The sequence below is a fragment of the Sapajus apella genome, unplaced genomic scaffold (assembly GCF_009761245.1).
Source record: "Sapajus apella isolate SASKATOON/1434 unplaced genomic scaffold, GSC_monkey_1.0 scaffold10, whole genome shotgun sequence".
Lineage (NCBI taxonomy): Eukaryota > Metazoa > Chordata > Mammalia > Primates > Cebidae > Sapajus > Sapajus apella.
Genome location: NW_022436950.1, coordinates 42252403 through 42279273, shown reverse-complemented (window position 1 = coordinate 42279273; position 26871 = coordinate 42252403). Strand labels below are relative to the sequence as shown.

Sequence of the window (26871 nt, the reverse complement as noted above, 5' to 3'; positions counted from 1 at the left end):
ATTTATTGCTATATATTTTCCTCTAGACACTGCTTTAAATGTGTCCCAGAGATTCTGGTATGTTGTGTCTTCATTCTCATTGGTTTCAAAGAACATCTTTATTTCTGTCTTCATTTCATTGTTTATCCAGTCAACATTCAAGAGCCAGTTGTTCCATTTCCATGAAGCTGTGCAGTTCATAGTTAGATTCTGAATTCTGAGTTCTAACTTGATTGCACTGTGGTCTAAGAGACTGTTTGTTATGATTTCCATTCTTTTGTATTTGCTGAGGAGTGATTTACTTCCAATTATGTAGTCAATTTTAGAGTAGGTGTGATGTGGTGCTGAGAAGAATGTATATTATGTGCGTTTGGGGTGGAGAGCTCTGTAAATGTCTATTAGGTTTGCTTGGTGTAGGTCTGAGTTCAAGTCCTGGATATCCTTGTTAATTTTTGGTCTCATTGATCTGTCTAATATTTACAGTGGAGTGTTAAAGTCTCCCACAATTATTGTCTGGGAGTCTAAGTCTCTTTGTAGGTCATTAAGAACTTGCTTTATGTATCTGGGTGCTCCTGCATTGGGTGCATATATATTTAGGATCATTAGCTCTTCTTGTTGCATTGATCCTTTTACCATTATGTAATGTCCTTCTTTGTCTCTTTTGATTTTTGTTGGTTTAAAATCTATTTTATCAGAGACTAGGATAACTCCTGCTGCTTTTTTTTTTTTTTTCGTTTCTTTCCATTTGCTTGGTAAATCTTCCTTAATCCCTTTATTTTGAGCCTATGTGTATCCTTGCATGTGAGTTGGGTTTCCTGGATACAGCACACTGATGGGTTTTGGCTTTTTATCCAATTTGCCTGTCTGTGTCTTTTGATTGGGGCATTCAGCCCATTTACATTTAGGATTAATATTGTTATGTGTAAATTTGATCCTGCCATTTTGATGCTAGCTGGTTGTTTTGCCTGTTATTTCATGCAGTTTCTTCATTGTGTTGATGCTCTTTACCATTTAGTACATTTTCGGAGTGGCTGGTACTGGTTGTTCCTGTCTATGTTTAGTGCTTCTTTCAGGAGCTCTTGTAAAGCAGGACTGGTGGTGATGAAATCTCTGAGTAATTGCTTGTTCGTAAAGGATTTTATTTCTCCTTTGCTTATGAAACTTAGTTTGGCTGGATATGAGATCCTAGGCTGAAAGTTATTTTCTTTAAGGATGTTGAATATTAGCCCCCACTTTCTTCTGGCTTGTAGGGTTTCTGCCGAGAGATCTGCTGTAAGTCTGATTGGCTTCCCTCTGTGGGTGACCTGACCTTTCTCTCTGGCTGCCCTTAGCATTTTTCACCTTCATTTCAACCCTGGTGAATCTGACAATTAGTGCCTTGGGGTTGCCCTTCTTGAGGAATATCTTTGTGGTATTCTCTGTATTTCCTGGACTTGAATATTGGTCTGCCTTGCTAGGTTGGGCAAGTTTTCCTGGATAATATCCTGAAGAGTGTTTTCCAGCTTGGATTCATTCTCTCCGTCACATTCAGGTACACCTATCAAATGTAGATTAAAGTCTTTTCACATAATCCCATATTTCTTGGAGGCCTTGTTTGTTTCTTTTTACTCTTTTTCCTCTAATTTTGCCTTCTTGTTTTATTTCATTGAGCTGCTATTTGACCTCTGATATCCTTTCTTCTGCTTAGTCAATTCGGCTATTGAAATCTGTGTATGCTTCACGAACTTCTCGTGTTGTGTTTTTCAGCGCCATCAATTCATTTATGTTCCTCTCTAAGCTGTTTATTCTCATTACCATTTCGTCAAACCTTTTTTCAAGGTTCTTAGTTTATTTGCATTGGGTTAAAACATGTTCTTTTAGCTCAGAGAAGTTTCTTATTACCCACCTTCTGAAGCCTGTTTCTGTCAATTCATCAGACTCATTCTCCATCCAGCCTTGTTCCCTTGCTGGTGAGGAGTTGTGATCCCTTGGAAGAGGAGAGGCATTCTGGTTTTGGGTGTTTTCATCCTTTTTGCGCTTGTTTCTTCCCATCTTTGTGGATTTATTTACCTGTGGTCTTTGTAGTTGGTGAATTTCAGATGGGGTCTCTGAGTGAGCATCCTGTTTATTGATGATGAAGTTATTTCTTTCTGTTTCTTAGTTTTCCTTCTAACAGTCAGGCCCCTCAGCTGTAGGACTGCTGGAGGTCCACTCCAGACCCTGCTTGCCTTGGGCTCACCTGTAGCAGCTGCAAACAGTGAGGGTTGCTGCCAGTTTCTTCTGCTATCTTTGTCCCAGAAGGATACCTGCCAGATTTCAGTCTGAGCTCTCCTTTATGAGGTGACTCTTTGGATATACAGGGGTCAGGGAGCTGCTTGAGGAGACAGTCTGTCCTTTATAGGAGCTCAAGTGCTGAGCTGTGAGCTCCGTTGTTCCATTCAGAGCTGCTAGGCAGGTACGTTTAAGTCTGCTGCAACAGAACTCCTAACAACCTTTTTTTCCCCAGGTGCTCTGTTCCAGGAAGGTAGGGCTTTATTTATAAGTTTCTGTGGTGCTGTTGCCTTTTTTTCAGGGATGCCCTGCCCAGCAAGGAGGCAGCCTAGTCACAGTCTGCCAGCAGTGGCGTTGCTGATCTGCTGTGGACTCCGCCCAGCTGCTGTGTGAACCTCTCTGCTGTCCTGTTTATAGGGGTATAGTTAGAATTGCCTCGGCAATGGCAGCCCACTTCTGTTATGGTGTACTCTCTCTGTAATGGCAGACTGCCTCAGCAATGGCGGACCACCTCAGCAATGACGGGCTACCTTGGTAATGGCGGATGCCCCCTCCCCCACAAAGCTGGACAGTTCCAGGTTCAGCTGTACTTGCTGGGAAACTCTCAATCCAGAGCATTTCATATTGCTGGTCTTTGTGGGGGTGGTACCAGCCATGCCTGATCACCTGCCTCAGACCCGTTTTTTATTTTTCAGTTAAATGGGTGACTCTGTCTCTTAGGCATTCCAGTCGCCAGTTGAAATGGTGCTCGGATTTGTGTGAGTTCTTGTGCAGAAACCTGCTGCACTGGCTGAAACAGCCACGCTGAGGGCTCATGGCGCTTTTTCACCTGGGAATCTCCTGGCCTAGCTCCCTGTTTCAGTCCCCTTTTTTTCTGTTGAACAGGTGACTCTGTCTCCCAGGCACTCCAGTCGCCAGCTGAAATGGCACCCAGACCCGTGTGAGGTTTTTGAGCGGAGAGCCACCCCACTGGCCGAAACAGCCATGCTGGAAACCTGTGGCGCTCTTCCACCCAGGAATCTCCTGGTCTGTGGGCGATAAAAATCCGTCTGGAAGTGCAGTGACCACTCACCCTCTGTGCACTTGCTGGGAGCTGCAATCCAGAGCTGCTCCTACTTGGCCATCTTAGATCCCTCCCAGCTGATTCTTAAGAAAATCCAGACAGATTGATCAAGTAGGTATTATTGTCCTCATTTTACAGGACAGGAATTAAGGTTGACTCAGAGTAAAGTGACTTGCCCAAAGTCACACACCAATATTTGGTGACCCTGGGTTTCCTGACTCCACATCTCCTATTGGCGAAAGGGAGTTAGTTATGAGGTTTCTGTTACTTGTTTTCTGAGACAGAGTCTTACTCTGTCGCCCAGGCTGGAGTGCAGTGGCACGATCTTGGCTCACTGCCACCTCCACCTCTATCTCAGATAGATGGAAATGTAGAATTCTGATGCTTTGACACACTCGGGACAAAACAACTCCCTCTTGAGAACCAAGGACATTAGACATAAGGACCATGTTTTATTTTAAAGCCACAAAACAGGGAGCTTCTAATTTAAGATTTTTGGGTCACTCGAAAGTCTTTCCACAATCAGCTCAAGTGTCCTTTCCTCTGAAACCTCTTCCAATTCTCCACCCTGCACCCCCTCCTCCATGCTATAGGCTTCTGGACAGCACCATCACATCCAGCTGCCTGCTTTCCTTTTTCTGCCTCCCCCTAACTGGGCTATGGGTACAGGACAGAAATAGTCTTATTCATCTCTGTATCAACCTAACAATGCATCTGGCATACAGCCAGTGCTCAATATATGTCTTGCAGGAACAAAAAGAAGTAAAGTCTTAATCCATCTTAATCTTTTTATTAAAGCCTATACCACAATAAGAAAAGGGTCTGCCTAGGCAGGGCACAGTGGCTCACACCTGTAATCCCAGCACTTTGGGAAGCCAACGCAGGTGGATCACCAGGTTAGCAGATCAAGATAAGCCTGGCCAACATGGTGAAACCCTGTGTCTTCTAAAAATACAAAAATTATCTGTGCCATGTGCCTGTAATCCCAGCTACTTGGGAGGCTGAGGCAGGAGAATCACTTGTACCCAGGAGGCGGAGGATGCAGTGAGCAGAGATTACGCCATCGCACTCCAGCCTGGTGACAGAGCAAGACTCCATCGAAAAGAAAAGAAAAGAAAAAAAAAGAAAGAAAGAAAGAGAGAAAGAGAGAAAGAGAGAAAGAGAGAAAGGGAAAGGGAAAGGGAAGAAAGAAAAGAAAAGAAAGAAAAGGGTCTGCCTATCTGAGGGTGGCCTGCAGGCTTCTGTGGTGAGACAGAGAACTGATTGTCTTCTAGGGTCTGGATAGAATCAATGACATGTTTTTTTTCTTTTTGTGGTTCTCACCCACCCCTAACCTTGATTGAAGACAGCAACCACCTCAGTCCATCACAGGCAGGGCTTGGCCTTGTTTCAAAGCTGTTTGACCATCTCAGAACCCTCAACCCTTCAGGCTTCCTATCAATTCTGTTGTTCTTAATTAGAGCCATCACTTGAACCTGACTTACCCAATGGGCGAGAAAAACAGGCTTGCTAAGAAGGTGGTACCAAGAAGCTACGAGGCTGGGTTAGCATTCCACAGCAACTCCTGCCTCCAATGAGGGCTGCCTGCTGTGCAGTTCTGGCTTCTGTGAGACCTCAACCTACCATAATCCCTAGACAGTGACATTATGTCCACAACCAGTCCCACAGTGCCAGTTCCTGGGAAGCCAAGGGACTTGTTGAATAGGAAACCAGCACTGAGTTTTTTAAAGATGTGGGACATCTATTTAGTAGTCTCTGGCTAGCCCCAACATGCACATGAAAAGAGGAGAGGCTGCCATTAAAATGAAACTACTGGTGTGGAACATTCCCAGGCATAGGAAATCTAGATGTTGGAACCTCATGGAAAGTGAAAGAAGTGGGCTGGTGATCTTTAACAGGCCAGTGCAGGCCCAGTCCTGGGAGGAAGGACTGGGGAGCAGAAGGTTAATACCAGGCTGGAGTGCAGTGGCTCACTGTGACCTCCACCTCCTGGGTTCAAGCGATTCTCCTGCCTCAGACTCCCGAGTGACTGGGACTACAGGCGCATGATACCACGTCCAGCTAGTTTTTGTATTTCAGCACAGATGGATTTTCACCATGTTAGCCAGGCTGGTCTGGACCTCCTGACTTCAGATGATCCGCCCGCCTCGGCCTCCTAAAGTGCTGGGATTACAGGCATGAGGCGCCACGCCCCACAAACACAATTTTTTTAAAAGGTCGGGGGGTTGAAGAAAGTAAGAGTATGGAAGTGGCTCCATCCGACTGCTTCAGAAAGTACAAAAAGAAAAGGAAGCCGGGTCATGTGGTGTCCTTACTCTTCTCGGTCCCTCAAGAATTTCCCAGGAGGATGGACTCCCCTAAGAGGCTGCGGTGTGCTGGGGGCCCAATCCTGGTCCAGCCTTGTCGCTGGGCTAGGACCAGAGTTGATGGCGAAGTTCTGTTCCCACGGGGCGAGGCTCCTTTATTCCCACCTGGCCGAGTGGGGGCTTTCTACATTCCTCGGGTCCCGGGAGGTCTGGCCTCTGACACGGCCAGCTGCGCCTGGGTAGCAAGACCCCTTGGTGGCTGCGGTTCCTGACTCCTCTCTGGCAGCACAAGGTCAAGGGTTTGGGGGAGGGGCCCGGAGGCGCAGCTGCGGGGTCCCTGGAGCTCCCAGGCGGGGCCTGGTACCGGAAGCCCTTTCCCTCTGAGGCGCTCCTCTGTTCTCTCGGGGCGGCCACATTGTGGGGTCGGGCAGGTCGCGCCCTTCCCCCAGCTGAAGAGCAGCGCTCAGAAGAGCCCTTCCCCCCACCGCAGCGGCTCCTGGGTGAGAAAAAAACAAGGGCGGGCTTCGCGGCTGCTCGGAGCCGGGCATGCGCAGTGAGTGCCCTCCGCTGCTGCGGGGTTCCAGCGCCGTGACCACTGCCCTGGGTCCCTGGACACACCCCCTCCCCCGCCCGGAGCACCTACTTTTTCTTCACCAGGCCTCGGCTCAGTAAGGCCTGCCGCCTCCTCTTCTGCAGCTCAGCCCTCAGCCTCTTCCATGCATTCCTAGCAATGCCTCTCGGAAGTGGGGTTCCCTTCCTCTGAGTTCCCTGGGCTTTTTTTCTTTTCTTTTTGCATTTATTCTGCCTTGATTTTTAGCCATCTCTCAGGATGGCAGTACATCCTGGAGGTGGAAGGACTAGGTTCAAACCCTGGCCCCTACCACTTACAACCATATAAGCTTGGGCAAGTTACTAGACCCTCCTCTACACTACTGTTTGTCTGTAAAATGGAGGTAAGAGAATCATCCTCCCTACCTCCTGAAGATGTGTGAGATGAAATGAAATGATGCTTAGAAAGCACTTGGCACCGTTCCTATCACATGGTTAGCACTCAGCAAATATTGCCCATTAGGATTTAACCCGTGTTTTTACCCTTTCCCCAACACACCCCTTCTGGCTGGCTGGCTGAATTCAAAAGACTGAGCAAATTCCAGGGTAAACAAGATGGCACTATCCAAACAAGAGGAAGGAGAATATGTCCAAGAGCCAGGTAAACATGCTCTCTAACAGGTCCCATGACTGGAGATGCTCAGGATCAGAGGAACAAAATGGAACATGCCAGACTCCATGGGAGGTGTCACCTGACAGAGGAGCTGACTGGACAAGCCTGTCATCTTTAGTGAACAAAATATAATCCTTGGCACCTCCACTTGTAATTTCTGGGGTGACAGAAAGGTCAAGTGAGCACGACCACAGTGAGTGGGTCACGAGAGGCATTTCTGTTCTCAGGTTTCCTGTGATCAAGTACCTATAAGCAGCTAGGAATGAAGATTGGGAACCAGAAGGCCAAATATAAGAGGCATTCAGCACTAGAGATGCTCAGAAAATGCTGTTCCATGTCTAGAAGATGATGGATAAGTTAGCCAACTGCTGGAGTTTTTCTGGGAGCAAATACCATAAAATACAATTTGTGGAAGCATTACTGATAAGCTATGCTGCTGACATATACAGTATCAGGAACCATTCACCCTAAAACCTAAGCAATGAAAAAATGTTTAATAGTAACACTGAGCATCTATTTTTAAGTGGGAGCTTTTAAACTTGGACTTATTTTAGTCCAAAATCATTTACTTAGTGATGAGGTAAATGATTTGACTCATTTCATAACATGAACAGAAGGATTTTCTAATAATTTTTACGATGAACACAGAGATTCCCAGCAAGTTGAAACAAAGAGAAATGATACTGTTCTTGCCCTTAAGTTCATACTTTAGTAGAAGGAACATATTTGTAAGTTTCAATATCCTGTTTTAATCTGTGTCAGGGCTTCAAAGTTGAACCCCAAATCTGCCTGCAGATTTTGTTTGACTGTTACAGAGGTTTGTAAAATCTAAAATGGAATATCGTTATTAGGGCATGAATGGCCCAGTTCAGTACAGCCCCCACCACTCCCTAACACTTTCTTTACACACTGGCACTGCCTCCTGGATTCTGAAAGCTTTTCAGTTGGCAAGCAGGATCTGTACTTTTCTTTCTAAGTATGTTTACGCCTTTGGCCAAAAGCAACACAATTTGGACCCAATAATCTGCAATCCAAAGACATGCTCTGAAGGACATGTAATGCCGTAAACTGTTGTGGGCAGTTTTTGAGAGCCAAGCATTGTGATAGGTTCCAGGGATACAAAATGAATGAGTAAGGATCCCTGTTCGATAAGCACTTAAGATACTGAAATGACAAAGGCACCAAATAAAAGTGAGGAATATTGAAAATAGGATGTTATGTGAGAGGATATGGCTATAGAATTTAAAGTTTGCTGATTCTAGACAAAAAATAAATTCCTTAGAAAGAAATATTCCTGGCGGGGCATGGTGGCTTATGCCTGTAATCCCAACACTTTGGGAGGCCAAGGCAGGTGGCTCACCTGAGGTCAGGAGTTCAAGACCAGCCAGGCCAACATGGTGAAACCCTATCTCTACTAAAAAACAAACAAACAAACAAACAAAAACTAGCCGGGCACAATGGCTTGCACCTGTAATCGCAGCTACTCGAGAGGCTGAGGGAGGAGAATGGCTTGAACCCAGGAGACGGAGATTGTGGTGAGCCGAGATCATACCACTGCATTCCAGCCTGGGAGACAGAGAAAGATTCTGTCAAAGGAAAGGAGAGAGGAAAGGAGAAAGGAAAGGAGAAAGGAAAGGAGAGGAGAGGAAGAGGGGGAGGGGGAGGGGGAAAGGGAAAGGGAAAGGAAAGGGAAGGAAGGGAAAGGAAAGGAAAGGGGAAAGGAAAGGAAGAGAAAGGAAGAAGAAAAGAAAAGAGGAGAAGAGGGGAAGGGAGGGGAGAGGAGAGAGGAGGGGGGAGGGAGGGGAGAGGAGGGGGGAGGGGGGGAGGGGAGGGGAGAGGGGAGAGGATTCCTAGAATAGAGATGAAGAATCACTGACATTGATTGTTCTTAACATATCCCAGAACCTGCTCTAAGCATTTTTCATGGATTATGCTCAGAATGAGTAGGAATTTGGATATCCCCATTTTACAGATGAGGAAACAGAGGCACAGAGAGATTAATTACCTAACGCAGGGTCATATAATAGCTGGCAGACAGCAGAGCCACACTTGGAACCAGGCACTCCGGCCACCAGTGCTCACACTTTTAACACTATTCTACACTGTATCCTGGAATAACCTATCACTAGGCTGTACTGACTTCTTGCAAATACCATTTGGGAACCAAAAATTTTCTTTTCAAAGTTCATCAAGCCAATTCTGTGATATTTAGTATCCTGAGAGAAATTACTTTGTCCAAGAATAAAACCTAACATATGTAAGTGACAGGTCTAGTTTTTAAGCTAATAGAAATTAATAAATGTGGTATTTGTTTATAAATCAGTCTCTTATGAGTTTAGATTGTGTGAATCATTTCCCAAATTCCAGTCACTCTTGCACCATGCTGAGAAAAAACAAGCCTCCACAGGTGATGTGTATGTACATCAAAGTTTTAAAAGCATTAGCTATAAGGTAGAAATGAGGTAAGACATTTGCCTTTAAGTGCCTGCCATCAATCAGCAAAAGGAAAAAAAGGCTTTTTGAACACATACATTTTTATTTAGTCATTCATAAACTTCATGTACACACTACTATATTTAATATGCAATAAGATACACATAAATATACATTTTAATTTTTTTAAAAACAGATTGAAGTAGATATTTCATTGCCCCCAGTGGACTATCTGGCACACTTCCTAAGATGCCTATATTCCTGATTTTGGAATCTACATACCTTACATCAAGGATCTTATCTAAGGGCTGGACCATCTAACTTAAACCAGTATCTTCCAGTCATTGAAGACTTCCCAAAACCCAAATCAAGAATAATTTCTACACTTAAAGAAAATCCTGTGCATTGTTGCTTTGTCAATGAAGCATACCAGAATGCATCTGAGAGCAGGGGTTTTGGGAAATCTACATCCAGGTGATGTTTTTAAATAATTCAAGACTATTCTTATATGTCTTAATTTACAAACATTCTCTAATAAGCATGAACTATACTTGGTTGCTTCACCTCTCAGGGCTGGGAAAGTGGAAGAAACTGAAAGAATACTTGTTAACTGCATGACTGTCTTCCAGCCAAAGTGAGGCGATCTTTGTCGTCTGGTTTAATGCAAAACATGCAGATATTCCCCTTTACCACACTCTTCTTCCCTAAGAGTGAGACTATCCCAGAGGCAGCATGCTGAGCAGAGCCATCTCTTCTTATGTAGCATTCTATTGAGCAGAACATGAATTTAGCTACCTGTAAGGTATAATTCAGAGATTCAAGAGTTTTGCAAAGATGACTTGTCTTTGGAGTCTTGAGCTGCCCTGTCACAAATTCAACAACTCTGTGGCTGCGTTGCTGAGAGGAAGCCCTGGCCACATGGAAAGGCTGCATATAAGTGTTCAGTCTGACAGCCAGCATCAGCCACCGGACATGTAAGCGAAGACACCTCTAGATGATTCCAGCCCCCATCTGTCGAGTCACCCCAGCTGTTTCCAGAGAACAGAGAGCAACTATCCCACTATGCCTGTTGGAATTCTTAACCCACAAAATCCATGAGCATCAATTGGCTGTTTTATGCCACTAAATTTTGGGGTGATTTTTATACTGCAATAGTAAAATTCTCTGTGAGATTCTGAAGTGCTCTCTGAATTATTATGGAAAGAAGACATTATGTTTAGTGTTAAAGGGCCTTATTTATTTTCAAACTCAGGGTAACAGGGCAGTCATTGATTATTAAAATATACAGGGGACTCTCTAACAACAAGATTTATTAAACCCCCATCATCATTTCCTTTGTGTACCAGCACACAGCCATTTACTATATTTGCAGAATAATGGTGGCAGTAGTCACTCTGCTGTCTCCTGTGAAGCAACTCTTTTGTTCTCTCTCCTCTCTCAGAAATGAATTGCCCCTTCTCCTCTTCCAGCTCTTCCCCTTCTCTCTATTGCTCAGGCCGGGAACTCAGGAATCATTTTTAGATGTTCTCTCTTCCTTGCCCCTCACACTGAATCCATCATTGAATCCTGAGTGATCTACCTTCATGACATAGCCTGGAAGCAATCTGCAGCTCTCCCCATGTAGGTGGTAGAAGTACCGTAATCCATGTGAGTGGCACCCCCTAGAGTTCATGAGTACATGGCGGCCTGACCACTGGAAATGCCCTGCTCCAGGCACATCAGTTCTGCCCTGACCCCAACTATGTTCTTCCTGCTGCTCTCACAGCTCCTACTCTCCCTGTCACAATCTGTAATTCACACAACACCCAGAGTGACTTTCCAAAATAGTCACCAGAACATTGTGTACCTAAATGGAATCCAAACTTCTCACTCAGCTCTGATGACCAGGCCCTTCCTTGTCTCCTCTCCAACCTCCTTTTCTTCCACTTTCTCCCTCCCTCACTCCCAGCCAGCCACCTTGGCCTTAATTCACTTCTGTGAAGTTGCACTCCCTCCCCCAGCCCTCTGGGACCTTTGCTCATATCTTTATCCAGCCTGAAACGTTTCCCCCATCTTCTCATCGCCCCCAATTTCTCATGGCCAGTCTCCGTTTAAATGTCACTGCCACCTCAAGAGACCTTTTCCTAACCACCTTTTGTTAGTATCATAGCACACTCAGCTTTCTCCATAGCCGTCTTCTCAGTTTATAAGTACCTATTCATTCATTTCCTTTACCTGTTTACTTCCTGTCTCTCCACTACACTGTAAGCTGCTGATGCAAGGACCAGGCCTGTGTCCATCACCAGTACAACCCCAGCACCTAGCATGGTGCTTGGCACATAGCAGGTTCAGTCAGTACATGCTGAATGAATAAGTTTACTTGCACATTGTGTAGCAGTAGACTGTGGTACCCCACTCCACTCCCACCTCCAGAACTTTTATCTTCCTACCAGTTGACCACAGACCAATGGTTCTCAAAGTGCAGTGCCCACCCAGCAGCATTAGCATCACTGGAACTTACTAGAAATGCAGATTCTCAGGCACCACCCTGTACCTCCCAAATCAGAAACTCTAAGAGTAAAGCCCAGAAATCTGTATTTTAACAAGCCCTCCAGGGTTCTGATGCACATTCAAGTTAGAGAACCAATGACATAGACTATTCCAGAGACTCTAGTTCTATCTCAGTATGTCTCAAAGGTATATTCTACTGGTTCTGAGGGATCATCCCAGTTGTTAAAAAATTTTTTAAAAGAGGGAGGAGGCCAGGTGTGTGGTTCATCCCTGTAATCCAATCACTTTGGAAGGCTGTGGTTGCCGGATCTCTTGAGTCCAGGGGTTCAAGACTAGCCTGGGCAAGATGGAAAAATCCTGTCTTTACAAAAAATACAAAAATTAGCTGGGCATGGTGGTGTGTGCCTATAGTCCTAGCTACTTGGGGGGCTGAGGTGGGAGGATTGTAGGAGCCGGGGAAGTTGAGGCTGCAGTGAACCATGATCATGCCACTGCACTCCAACTAGGTGACAGGACAAGACCCTGTCTCCAAAACAAAGAAAAAAAAAAAGAGGGAGGCATTAAAGCCAAATGATGTTGAGAAACACGGTGTTAAAGAAAGTTAAACAGATTCCCTTACAGCAGGAATTCTCAGAACTTTTAATATGACAGTGTGCCTTGTAAATCACTAAAACACAAGGAAACTTGTGGTAGAAGTGCTTCCCAATTTTACTTGGCCACAAAACTCGCTTTCTTTCCCTCCTAAACACTTGTCAGACTTGTTCTGGACTCTGAGAAACACACTTTGGAAAATGCTGTCATAATGTAGTCTTCCCCAGAGAAAATCTTTCTAACACCATTCCAATTCATTGTGCCTACAGCAATATTAATAATGTGTGAGTCACTGGCAGCAACTTCTTTAAACTTTGTGCATCTTTATCTCTTTTGATCTTTCTTAGGCTTAAAAATAAATGTTTAATGCTAAACACATTTTCATATGTCTTTTTAAAATCAGTAAAAAGAAATCAGATTTTTGTTAAAGTCTGAAATGTTTATGAAGGCAAATACAGAAGGGTAGAAACTGGTGGCAATTTCAAGTTGAATTAAAATGAGATGCAGAGTTTAGAGTCTCTTTCTTGTATTAGAGTAGGCAGCAGTGAGATTCTCTATTTAAATTGTGTAAGTTTCTCTAATGAGCATCAGAGAGGCCCAGCTTCATGTTTGGGGCACTGGGAGAGCCTTAGTTTTCTTCCCTAGTTGATGGGCCTGGGGTGGTGGAGATTCCTGATGATGGAGTGGAAAACTGTGCTGGTGTCTGAAAATTATTGGTCCCAGCTGACAATCAGTAATCTTGAGAAGGCTGAGGCAGCTTAGATATAGGAAGTTAAAATATTCATGCCAAGCATCCAGTGTTTGTTTAATCAGGGCTAATGATTAGCTTCTTAATGAAATTTTACAAGCTCAGTTGAACACCGAAAACATTTGCTTTTCTAAAAGCAAACAGGTCTGTTTGTATTATAATCAGACATCTGGAACACAGAAGACCCCCAGCCCTCAAGAGTACAGAGGTGAATCTCTTCAGGAACTTCTGAGCTTTCTGTGAAGATGAGGGTGGCCAAAGAGTGATGGGAGAAGGAAGCTGACGATCAACAAGATTTGAAACTGCAGAATCTAATGCCACAGACCCTGACATAAACTTTGCGCAGTTGTGCTAAACCCAGCAACTCTCAAATAGAGGGACAGATGATCAAAGGAGCTAATATAGTCAGTGGTAATTCTAGAATATCTGTTTGGGAGGGCTTTGGAGTGACAGTCTAACTGGAACTACTTTTACATTTCAGGAAGGTTGTTCTTAGGTTATATGATAAAATGCAATAAAATGAAATTAAAAATTCAGTGAAACAGGAGAAGGATGATTAGGAAGAACAAAAGGGATTTTTAGAGGAATGAAACTATTCTGTATGATACTATCATGGTGGATGTAGGATATGCACTTGTCAAAACCCAAAGACTATACAACACCAAGAGAGAACTCTCACATCAACTATGGACTTTGGGTGATCGTGATGTGTCGGTATGATGTCATGATGAGGTTCACCGATTGTAACAAATGTGCCACTCTTGAGTGGGATGTTGATAGTCACGGGAGGCCAACCATGTGTAGGGGCAAGTGGTATAGGGGAAGTCTCTTAACTCTGTATAATTTTGCTGCGAACCTAAAACTACTATAAAAAAAATTAAGCCTTCTTTCAGAAATTCAATTACAAAGTTTCTAAAGGTGTTTTAAGTCATATTTAGTATAAAATGGAGAAAACATCGATTGCCTAAATAAAAATTACTCCTATTATCATTATCATGTCCATTATTATTATTATTTTTGAGATAGAGGCTCACTCTTGCCCAGGCTGGAGTACAGTGGCGTGATCTCTGTTCACTGCAACCTCCACCTCCTGGGCTCAAGGAATTCTTCTGCCTCAGGCTCCTGAGTAGCTGAGATTACAGTGTCCCCCACCACACTTGACTAATATTTATATTTTTAGTAGAGATAGGGCTTCACCATATTGTCCAGGCTGGTCTTGAACTCCTGACCTCGCGTGATCTACCCACCTTGGCCTCCCAAAGTGCTGGGATTACAGGCGTAAGCCATCATGCCTGGCCCCATTATTATTATTAATAGCTTAAAGAAGGTGGTTAATAAAGGTGGTAGGTAGGCTTAAAAGCTCTCCAGCCGCCCTCAAACCCCTCTTCCCATGCACTCCCTGACACTGCTGAGTGTAGGAGTCTGGTACTGTAAGGGCCCTGGTCACACCAGGAACGTGCAGTGATGGAACATTTCTATCTCTATTGCCATACTGATGTTTCCTCTGCAGTCTTAGTTTACATATCTGTCTCAGTCACCTGATTATATGATCCAGCAGAGCAGGAAGCCTGTCCTATTCATCTTATTTTGTTTGTTTGAGACAGTCTCACCCTGTCGCCCAGGCTGGGATGCAGCTGCAACCACCATCTCCCAAGTTCAAGCAATTCTCATCGCTCAGCCTCCCAGGAAGCTGGGATTACAGATGCTCATCACCACACCTCGCTAATTTTTTGCATTTTTATTAGAGATGGGGTTTCACCATGTTGCCCAGGCTAGTCTCAAACTCCTGGGCTCAAGTGATCCACCCGCTTTGGCCTCCCAAAATGCTAGGATTATAGGCGTGAGCCACTGCAACCGACCAACTGTCTTATTCACCTAAAAGTCCCAACCCCTAACACAGCACCAGGAACATGGTAGATGCTCAATAAACGTCTGCTGATTGAACAGAAGTGAAAGAGCCATGGTTAAATAGATCATCTGCCTGCCATATGTGTTTTAAAATTGTTTTTTCATACTCAAGTTTAATAAAGTTTGAGGAAATATGCTAATCAAATGTATTAGTTTGCATTAAAAAGGCCTGTTTTGAAATTGTTAAATGGCTAAAGTCTCTCTGTATCTTTAGAAACAAGATATTCATAGTACAGCCCCAAGGATTTCTATAAGCAAAATGCAAAATAGGATCAATCATGTGATCTTTCTAGAAAAGTTCCACACTGAGCCCTGGACTACTGAGTCATTATTCAAAATTACGGGTGGTAAAATCTTCCTTAACTTTTTCAGTGACACCTACAATTATATCACAAAATATTCAAAACCCTTTCTAAATAAAACCTTGTCCTCTAGCAAGTATGCTTTTAATAGGAAGCTCACAAAGAGGATATTTAAATGTGTCCTAAAGAAAACCCAGGCACTGCAGTAATTCTGTACCTATATTTGAAGTCAAGTTGTCATGTTATAGCAAAAACAGACTTCCCTGACACTTAGAATCTTGTCAAAAGCCAAGTTTTGAATGTTACTTTAGGGCACCTTGACACATTTGTTCTCTAATTTTCCCTGCTTGAGAGAAAAACCATCAAGGTTTCCAATATGGGAGCCCTATATATTGAAATATATTATTTCTGAGGGAAATCTATTTTTAAGGTAACAAGAACAAAATCAAAAGTCCTTGAAAAGGAGATTTTTATAATTAAATGTATTCAATGGTGCTGAGTAAAATTCACTCTCTAAAAATACAACTTACAGGCAGGGTGTAGTGGCTCACACCTGTAATCCAAACACTTTCTGAGTCGAGGTGGGTGGATTACCTGAGGTCAGGAGATTAAGACCAGCCTGGCCAATATGGTGAAACCCCATCTCTACTAAAAATACAAAAATTAGCTGGGCATAGCGGCATATGCCTGTAATCCCAGCTACTTGAGAAGCTGAGGCAGGAGAATCACTTGAACTCAGGAGGCAGAGGTTGCAGTGAGCTGAGATCACACTACTGCACTCCAGCCTGGGTGACAGAAAGAGACTTAGTCTCATAAATAAATTAACAACTTACAATGGTGTTATTTTTACAAACAGTACAGTCCTTATGAAAATTCTTACATGGTTCTCTTGCTACCCCATTTTTCTAAAGTATGTGATTTAGTAAGTTTTTAAATTTTTTTAATGGTGGTAAAATGCACATAACATACAACTTACCATAATCATTTTGCTAACCCATTTTTATTATTTGTGCAATTCCTAACAGAGGTCAGAATCACAGAGCCTGGAACAAAAGAAGGTTGATAAAGCCATGATTAAATAGCTGTAACTAAGGATCCGCTGTGATAAAATCCTAGAAGGAATATTGTAGGAATATGAAATACATGAAGTAAATGCTCATGTATCCACATAGATGAATCTGGAACACATAACATTAAGTGGGAAAAAGCAAGTTACAGACGATACAAACTGTTCACCAATGTAACGTTTTCAAAGATACACAACATCGTCCATTGTTCTAGCATTTATGTACACACATGCACATAAAGGTATTAATAAAATTAGAGTATATAAAGACAAGAATGGAGAGGACATATAAAACTTCAGGACGGTGGTTTCTCCCTGGGGAGAGAGGCAGGGAGGGAGGCGATGGGTCACGGAGACTAAACAGGGCTTCAGCTCTGTTCAAACGTTCCTAGCCAGTGCTGGCACCACTGTAGGTGCAGGTGACTCAACTGTGAGCAAAGCCATGATGGGTTCATGGAGCTGAAGAGGCAGTGGGGGAAGACAGAAGATAAACAAATAAAATCACTGCATATATCAGGTGATGAGAAGTGCTAGGAAGGAGAAGTCAGAGGTTGATTAAGGGTTGCTATTTTACATGGAAAGATCAGGGAACGTGTCCCAGATAAGGAGGCATTCATGCAAAAACATGAATGACACAAGGGTGTGAGCCTATGTTTACACATGGAACAAATCTCTAAATCTATACAATTTTATGATGGTTCTTTTAAAGTAAATATGGTAAAGTGCTAACGTTTATTCTTAGTGGTGGGCTTGTTGTTTTTTGAAAGTTTGAAAATTTTCATAAGAAAGATTTTTTTTAAAAAACCCACTGCCTATTACTGAGAGATTAGGAGGCAGGATGTCAAACATCTCTGGATCTTTTCCAAGTGGAATATCTTGAGACTGTGACTGGAGGTCCTATTTCTTTAAGGGTTTTTACATATTGGGGCCTCCTGAGAGAAGCCAGCAATGGACAATACTGCCCAACCATTAGGCTATGCATGCTTGTTTGCCTATCTATCCATCTTTGCTTCCCAAATAAAACGCATGCCTGCTCAAACACTGAGTGTCCCCTGTTTGAAAGAGACAAGGTCAGAAGATGAAGAGTCAATCCTGCATGCGTGTTTTCAGTAGGAGAAAGGGCATCTATGGAAAGCAAGTGAGGATGCGAGGTATAAATCAACATGAAGCACTGATGACAAAAGACAGGAGCTGGAGGGAAAAACATAGTGTCTGTACCACTGAGTGGAAGAGCTACCATTTATTATGTACTTCGGTGTCGCCCTTCTCCCTCCCTCCCCCAAAGGAAGAGATATGATATCATTTTCTGTTCCCAGGTGCTCAGCAAAGCAGAATAAAGTCACAGTAATCTGATTCCCTCATTGTGTTTTTGAGAGAAAAATAAATTGACCAAGAAAGCATATCATATTCAGGGTGTCAGCTCTAGTGCTACATCTATAAGAAGTATTTTTTAAAATATTTGGTGAATTAATGAATGAGTCTGAGGTTAGTCATGACAGTATTTCATAAATGATATATATTTTTATACTCAGAGCATTTCCTAGGTCACCAAAGGCTATCACATACCATGGCAGAGACTGCTGTTTTGCCCCAACATCTCTCTTGCTTTCATAACAGGAACCATGATTTTAGGTTCCTAAAAATACATCACCACCCAATGCAATTCCAGAAAATATATAAGCAATTGTGTCCTTACAGGAAGTGTCCTTAAAGAGAGGAGGCATACGCTTCTTCTGCCTTCTTCCTTCCCACTAGCTAGAATTTGGACGTGATGGCTGGAACTCAAGTGGCCATTTTTGAGCAAGGAGATAGAAGCCATCTACAAGAATGGCAGCACAAAAGATTGGGTTGTGACACCACGTAGTGTTATACTAGTCCTGGACAGCTTATCTCTGGACTTGTGCATGGGAAATAAACTTCTATTTTATTCAAAACTTCTACATTTTAGTAAATACATGTCTACTTTACTGAAAATTACTGTTTTGCTGTTTCCCTTGTTTCTCTGTTGAATGCAGCCAAATCTAATCCTAACCAATAGACATACCTCACCTCATCTGCCTAACCACACCTTATAAAGTTTACTATGATGCCCACATTATAGACCTGACGCCAGAGGAGGTTAACTGGCTTGCTCAAAGACACATAGAATCCAAGACTTCTGTCTTCAAGCCAAGCCCAGCGCTCTTTTCTCTATACCCTTAGTTGTATTTTGGTGTGACTAATATGGATTATTTACCAATAAATGAAGTACATCAAGTGGGAACATAGCAGCTTGGTTGTAAAGGAATTATATCAGAAACTCTGGACATGAGCATGTAGGGAAAAATTACATCAGAAACTCTAAACATGCGCATGTAGGAATAGGGAAAACCAGAGAGAGGTTTGGAAAGGGGAACTGAGAGATAAGGAAAAGACAGCCTGTGTTATATGCAGAATGAAAATAAATGGGGGAAAAAAAAAAAAGAAAAAGAAAATACCGAGCGAGAAACCCATTTATATTACCCTACACTGCCAGAAATAACCTTTTGAGAAAACAGCTGGCAAGCGGCCTGGCTATAAACAGCTATGCAACCTCCTAATAAAAAATCTTACCTACCCGTCCAACCCCCCAAGGCTTCTACCCTAACTGAATAACATATACACATTTCAGGTCTTTGTGTGTCTTCTTTTCTTTCTTTCAAAGTTAGTGTTTCAAGGGTATAATCATGATACATCTACAAACCTACAGTTGGAAGGCCTTCTGGCTGTCATAATCATGTAGTTATTTAACATTTGAAACCTAAAGCAATAGGTCCTTGGTAAAAATCAGGACCAGCACAATTAGTTGATCTAAAATATACTCTATATCCTATTCATTCAAACATATCTTTTAAGAATAATCTGGATATGTGGTTATCTCTGCCCATTCACTTTTGAAACATAAAAGTTATTACTTTTCCAATAAACTTCTTAACATTTTTCTGATTATATTTTTTCATTGTAAAAGAAATTGCAATGTAAAAGGTATCTGAAAAGTTTTAATTGATTTTTAGCTTGAGCAAAACTAATAATCCATTTCCCATAATTTATCATATAAAATGTGATGATGGTAGAAGAAAAGAATTCTACTAAGATGGCAACAGAGCCCACCAACACCACTTCCTCAGGTGTCCCACGAGAAGAACCCTTGCAATACTGTAAAAGACGGGAATGCCACTGTGCTTGTCACTATGAATAATAAGCACCATTCCACTGAAACATGCTCTACACTTATTCAAACTGACAAATACAATGAGCACATTTTAAAAGTCAAATCGTTATATTAAATAAAGCAATTTGGGAAGCTAGTTTGTTTGCTTTCTTGTGAGTGCGTGTGTGTGTGTGTGTGTGTGTGTGTGTGTGTACATTTATATAAATTTTTTACCATTTCTAAATATAATACATGGTCGGTATAAAAAACTTCAATAATACATAAAGGAACAAAGAAAAAGGCAAAAATCTCACTATCTGGATTCAACTATAATTAATGTTTTAGAGACTATTCTTCTAGATCTCTTCTTCTATACCTACAAATTCACATGATATGTGCTGTTTAACAACTGTTTCACTAAAAATATTTCTTGAAGATCTTACCTTTCAAAAAATACGTGTAATAAATACATATGCAGATAAAAACAAAGCACCCATTTTAAAGATAACATGATGTGACCACATGTGGATGTTGTACAATACATTTAAGAAATAACCTGTTGGTTATTTGCAATTTCTTGTTATTTTAAAACCAGATAGCAACAAACACCTTTTTGTATATATAGTTAACCAATTATTTCTCTTAGGGGAGTCTCCCCCAGTTAGAATGTTGATGCATACTGCCAAACTGCCCTCCAAAGGGTAGTACAAATTACTCTCCCCAAAAAGGCATCAGAGTGGTTGAGATTAGATTGTCATCTTTAGAAACTGGATGGGTAAAGAATAATGCCACACTGAGCACAGTGGCTCATGCCTGTAATTCCAGCACTTTCTTTGGGAGGTCAAAGCAGGAAGATAACTTGAGGCCAGGAGTTTGAGACCAGCCTGAGCAATACCACAAGACCTTGTCTGTCCAAAAAATTTAAAAATTAGCAGGGCATGGTGGCACATGCCTGTAGTCCCAGCTACTTGGGAGGCTGAGGCGGGAGGACTGCTTGAGCCCAGGGGTTTGAGGCTGCAGTGAGCTATGGTCGCATCACTGAACTCCAGCCTGGACAACAGAGAGCTCAGGCCTCAAGCTGCGGAGTGTCCTCCATAGGATCATCAGTAATGATGCAAACCAGACCTGCCTTTGCACATTTTAAATGGCCGTGAAGCCGCATCTCTGCAGCCTGCATAGTGCTGCTCTGGAATTCATAAATCATTCTCTGCAGGATATAGATCATGGCTTCCAAACTACAGCTCCACATCCTGGGCAGGGGTCCAACAAGGGGGAGTGGATGAGAGTGGATGGCGAGTGCGACAATATTGCCAGGCACGTGCTGAGAGATGGGCACCTACCCTCAAGACAAAAAAGCACCATTCTCAGATCTGTGAAAAACCCACCAGTTTCCCTCCACCCCCAACTTCTGGCCCCTGATCAGTGAGCCAGAAACACTGCCAACGTTTAAAGAGTAGGCCACTGCTCTTTCCAGAACCGGGGCCCTTGGCGTCACGACCACAGCATTTGATTTCCAGATGCAGGTGGCCAGAAAAACCTTCATCACTGAATATTTGCCGATCTCATCCACAGTTAGCAAAACGGTGGCCTACAGGCTGGATTTGGCCCACAGATGTGTTTTCTTTGGCTTGCACGTTGTTAGGTCATCTTTTGGAACCAACATTTAACAATTTAGAGATTTCCTGTATTTTCTCTTAAAAACCTAAAAAGCCTGGGCCACACTGTGCCTGCATTCCTGCAGGGCTCTTGATGAGAGCTGAGCCATTCATCACTCGTGCTGACCGTGCACTTCTATCATTTATGGGACCTGAGTGTGCCACCCCACTCCCTGCAGTCTCTCTACTCCCAGCGGCTTCTGATTGAGGTCTCACTTAGAAGGTGCCCAAGTCTCTAGGCTTGCAAAACATCTCAGTCCTTCATTCTCATATCAAATTATTTATTAAAAAGAAAAAAATCAAGTAGGATATATGTAGGTGAGAAAAATAAATAAAAATCTAGAAGTTTGAAAGCTAGGCTACATAGTCTGTATTCCTAATGTTAAGAGTATTAGGCATAATATAATCAAGCAGAAAAAAACTTGGAGAAGTTATTAAATTGATCATCCCAAGTTTTTGAGTGGAGCCATATTGAGTTCTTCTGGGTGGAATTTTAAAATACATTCTATTTTAAAAAAACAAAACAGTGCAACACATCAACATACACACACACACGCATCTACATTACAAGCTTACTATTGTTAATGTGGCTTATTTCTTTGAAAAGTTGCCTCATCATACAATGTCTTTGTTTTTTCTCACTTTTAATTCTTGAGATCCAAGAATTAATCCATCTGAATTAATTCCTGTGTTGAGAACAGCAGCTGTAATAGTTTTCTCTCTTTTGTTTCCTATACATTCTTTGCCAACATAAGCTTAGCTGGCACCTCAAGATTTATTCCATTACATTCACAAAGCATCCCACTTTGAAATTGGAAAGAGTAAGGAAAATACACCAGCCTACTTGGGTCAAAGCCTATTAGAGCAAACAGCTTTACAAAATTATTTTTGTATAAAATAGATGGATTAAAATGATCAACCTGGGGACAACTCAAGTGTAAAAAGCCATTTTTAAAACTGCTGAATCAAAATAAAATGGAGCATGTATTGGATATTAAATGACATTGAGGCATCGTTGTTAATTCTATTCGGTATGACAATGTGTGTGTTTCTATTAATGATACTTCAAAAACAGAAAGAAACATGGATTTGCTGTCATGTGAGACTCACAACTCTTGGGACTATAGTCTTTCATAGTTGTAAGAGACTTTAAACATCACCTCGTCCAGGCGTGGAGAAGAGGTTTCAATTTACATGCACTTCAATTTCATAGTGCTATCTTCAAAAGAAATTTTGGTATCTAAGATTCAAAGGAAAAAAAAATGCCACGAATCATTAGCAATGCTGGCCAGGGTCGCAGGATAGGAGAATGGGGCTGTATGTGCTACCATATTAGTCACCTTTCAAACCTACAGTCTAGTGGTCTTTGAGGGAGCTTACTACTTGCCAATTCAACTCATTGCTTCTCTAGACAGCTCTGTCTATTATTTCTTATCTTTTGAGCTAACATCTTGTTTTCTATAGCTTACAACCACATGACATAATGACAAGTCTAGTCTAGTTCCACTGTAATTTAACAGTGTTAACTTAAACTATTTGGGGCCATTCTCTTGTCCTCCCCAAGTGTGAAACATCACCAGTTTCCCCAACCACTCTTCACATAGCACGGTTCCCTCCCCAACATCACCATTCACCATTTACAGATGCTACTTTGTCCCTGTTCCAGCAGGACACAGTAAAAGTGTCCTCTTGACATCACATTGTTATAATATAATCCCCAAAATACCTTTATTGAATTCAAATTTTGGTTTGCAAAATCTTTGCCTTTCAAATTTTGAAATCGGATGCTATTCTCCATCTTAAGCTCTGTTTGATTAGTCAAATGGAGGCTTCTAAAAATCTTTCTAGCTATCTGCCAAATCTGGGTCAATTTAAATAGATTTCTCAGAGTGTGCAATGATCATCCCATATTTCCAGGCCCTGGTATGCCACTAACCATAGAAACCATAAAAAGACTCAGAGTGCCCCTCCTGACCCTTCAGTGGTGCCTCAAATCAATCTACAGATTTTCAATCTTACAGGGAGAATTTCCAGTCTTACAAATGATACCTGAGGGAAACTAACTAAGCTAGATGCTTCCTCTATTCGATATTTATCCTCACTGAGAGAAATGAACTATAAGCCACCACAAACTGGCTCAGCATAAGCAATAAAGTAGGGTTGATTCGTTCACTCAAATGTGCTATAAGGACTGAACTAGGTGAGTGAGTGAATGAGAGTGAATAAGATAGTGACCATGTCATCAAGCATACACCGCTTCCCCTCAATGTATGTGGGAGATTGGTTCCAGGACTCCTGCATACACTGAAATCTGCACATATTCAAGTCCCAAGTTAGGCCTGCAGATTCCAAGTACATGAAAACCCTCCATGTATGCAGGTTTCAGATCCCATGAATATTGTCTTTTCAATCTACCTGTGTGTTGGAAAAAATCTGCATATAAGTGGACCTGCAAAGTTCAAAGCTGTGTTGTTCAAGGGTCAGCCACAATTTCAAGCAGTAGTCAAAAGTGATTAATGAGGTACAAAGAACTGTGGAAGTTGAGGGTAAAAGTAGGTTTCTTTGGCCGGGCTGAGGAGGTGGTAGAGAAGACAGCAGAAAGGAAGTGAGAAGTGGGACAACTTCATGGAGGAAGTAGTGGGTATGGAAGGACAAATGGAACTGGAAGAGTGGAGAAGTCAGAAAAGGGCGAGAGAACAGAACAAATTCCAGTGAGTCAAGCCATGTGGTTAGCTGGAGCATAGGGTTTATAAATACTATTGGGGGAAATAAAGTCTGGAAAAATACAGAGGCCAAGCTGAATGAGACGGCTTTCTATATCAGGATCAGCTAATGAATGGGTGATTTACACCACAGAACATGTGACCCATCAAAGACATGGAGAGGTGAGGGCAAGGGAAGGTGAAAAACTCAGAACCTAGGACAGAAAAGAAGTTAAGTGAATAAATGGAGGGAGAGAAAGAAAAGCAAAGGGTAAGAAGACAAATATTGTCCTCCAAGTAACAGGTGACTCCTGTACTATTTATTTTCCTTCCTTGACATTTAAATGCATGGTTATCAGCTCCTTTTCCCTTTTGAAATGCACCTCCAGGCTTAGATCTCCAATTCTTATGTGTCTTCCATCTGTCTATGCCCTTTCTTAACAACCACTTCTCCTAAACTACCTAATCCATCCCCAGCAAAAATAGTCAGTATGATTCATCCACAAAGACATTGGCAAAAGAAAAACATGACAAGAGGACATGCTGGATAAGAGTGTGGGATCAAATGACCTTTGCACACACCCGAGGGAGGGAAAACAAGAAGCTACGGGGGAGTCTAAAGAGGGGTGAGTGGCACAAAAGGGCCTATAGACCCCAAAAAGCAATATCAGCCTAAGGAACTCAGGGCTTCCTTGTGTTCTCCCATCCACCCAACCACTCTTGTGTTCATTTCTCTCTCTCCCTCCATCCTCTGCTTCTCTGCTGCCACACACCCAGCAGCCCACAAAGGCAAAGCCAGTTCCTATGGATCTCTCAAGCCTCGGGTTACACATCACTTTATCAGGTCCTCATGATTAACCTTCTCCCTACATAGCATCCTGGATTTTTTCTTTCATAAATGCCTCACAATGTGATTTCTCATTTGTTGACTTCTCTGCTATATTGTAAGCTCTATCATGGAAAGGGCTGTCTTCTCACTGCTGTATCCCTAGTACTGAGCACAGAGTCTCAACTCAGTAAATGGCTGTGGAATGAGTAAGACATCTCCCAGACAAATAAGTGGCATCACTAGAATACCCTAGAATTCTCTAAGACCAAAAACTGGTGTGACCAAGATTGCTAACTATTCACCAAAATCCATGCTCTCTGACTTTAGAGGGCACACAGATACACTAATTCCTCACCGTCCCTTGTAGCTAGGTATGGCTGTGACTAAATTCTGGTCCATGGAATATAAGCATAAGTGACGTATGTCAATTCTAAGCTAACCCTTAAAAATCCTTCCATGCTTTTCCTCCATTCTCTTTTTCCTTTTGGGTTGGCAGGACTGCACACAACCCCTATGGCAATCTCAGAAGTCACATGTTGCTACCTAGAATCCTGAAAAGATTCTAAGTCCTTTCCTTTTGGAAAAGGACTACCCCTCTAATATGTTCATAAAGAAAACTACACTTCATACATCATACATCCATCATACATTTAGGGGTCTATGTGTGACAGTAGTTAACCTATCTAACTAATTCAGTGATAAATTACAACTGAAGTTAAGTCCCCTAACCTTTACCAGCCAGCAACTGTTTGTCGCTTTCCCAAAAAGAAATAAAGGCCATTCAGAGGCCAGTACAATCTTTTTTGGTATGTATGACAGAACAAAAGTTACATTTGTCATGATCATTGGGAAAAGAGAGTAACCATGCCTCGGGCTTCCCTGGGCTTGGGCCACAGCCACAAAACAGGCTGGGTGGATTCCGGTGATGTCAGAACACTGGACAGGGAGCTTGCTTGCCTGGCCTCATCTCAGAAGTACAGGTCACAACCCGCAGGCCCTGGACAAATGCCCAACTGCCTTCTTGAGTAGTCTGTCCCTGGCCTCATCTGTGCTTTGTAAAAATGTCACAAACCATTATCCTGTTCTCAATGCCGCTGGGGAGAAGCTGCCAAAAGCTTTTGCAAAATCCATACCAACCTGCACTGCCATGGAACAGTGGCTGCACCAAATGACTTGCCTTCCGAATAAAGCATTCAGCTGAACAGAGCGAGATACAACCTTAGACACAATCCACCTCCCTGTGGCAAAATTCCTCTTACACTGAAGATGTATTTGACTACTTCTGTTGTTTCTACTTAACACAAGAGACTTTAAAAAGAACTCCCCTCTCTGGTGGACTTCAGTATTTCACAATTGAATTACATTTAAAAGAATTAGTAGCATGTACTGTACTAATTGCTTGTTCGCTCAAGTCTAGGAAACTACTAAAAGGGTAAATCATCGACTAACTCCTTTTACCTTTCTTTATTGCAGGTTTGTTTGTGTCAAGACCTTCCAGATCCAGTGGTTCTTCATCTTTTGGGAGATTGATGAAACAGTTTGATCCATTGCACACAAAATATGTATATAGTGCACACGTCTACTGCCTGTGACTTAAGAGGGCACACAGGATGCCTAGTCCGCCCACTGATCCCAAACCCAGAGTCAAGAACCTTTTAGCTCAAGGGTCAGCAAACTTACTCTAAAAAGACAGCTAGTAAATATCTTTGGCTTTGTGAGCCGTATATAGTCTGTTTTACAACTAGTCAATTCTGCTGTTGCAGTGCAAAAGTAGCCACAGATAACACACGAATGATTAAGTATGGCTGTGTTCCAATAAAACCGTACTTATGAACACCAAATTTGAATTTCATGTCATTTTCATGCATCACAAAATCTTAGTCTTCTCTTGATTTTTTTTCTCACCCACTTAAAAAATAAAAACCATTCTTAGCAGGAGACCCGCCAAAAAAAAAAAGAAAGTATGATGCACCATAGTTGCCAACCACTGCTGCAGGGCATGGGTTCTAAGCATTCATCACCTTGGGGAAAAAAATTGCATCTCTATTATCACTGATTTCCCCTAATTGGAATTTAGCATTTCCTTCCACTATGAATGTAGACCATACAGCAGCAACATCAATAACTATAATGCCGTCACCAGCAGAAATCACAGGTA

At 42.3% G+C, this 26871-nt stretch overlaps 1 protein-coding gene and 1 long non-coding RNA gene across 8 annotated transcripts in view; one reads left to right on the top strand and one right to left on the bottom strand.

The window, feature by feature from the left end:
• The window catches only part of ANKRD44 (ankyrin repeat domain 44), a 335610-nt gene that overhangs the window by 184327 nt on the left and 124412 nt on the right, over positions 1-26871 (bottom strand). The gene's annotated exons all lie outside the window — the stretch shown is intronic.
• LOC116551487 lies at positions 6400-26739 on the top strand. The gene is made up of 2 exons (XR_004268964.1): positions 6400-6808; positions 26187-26739. It is a non-coding gene; the product is annotated as an uncharacterized LOC116551487 (long non-coding RNA).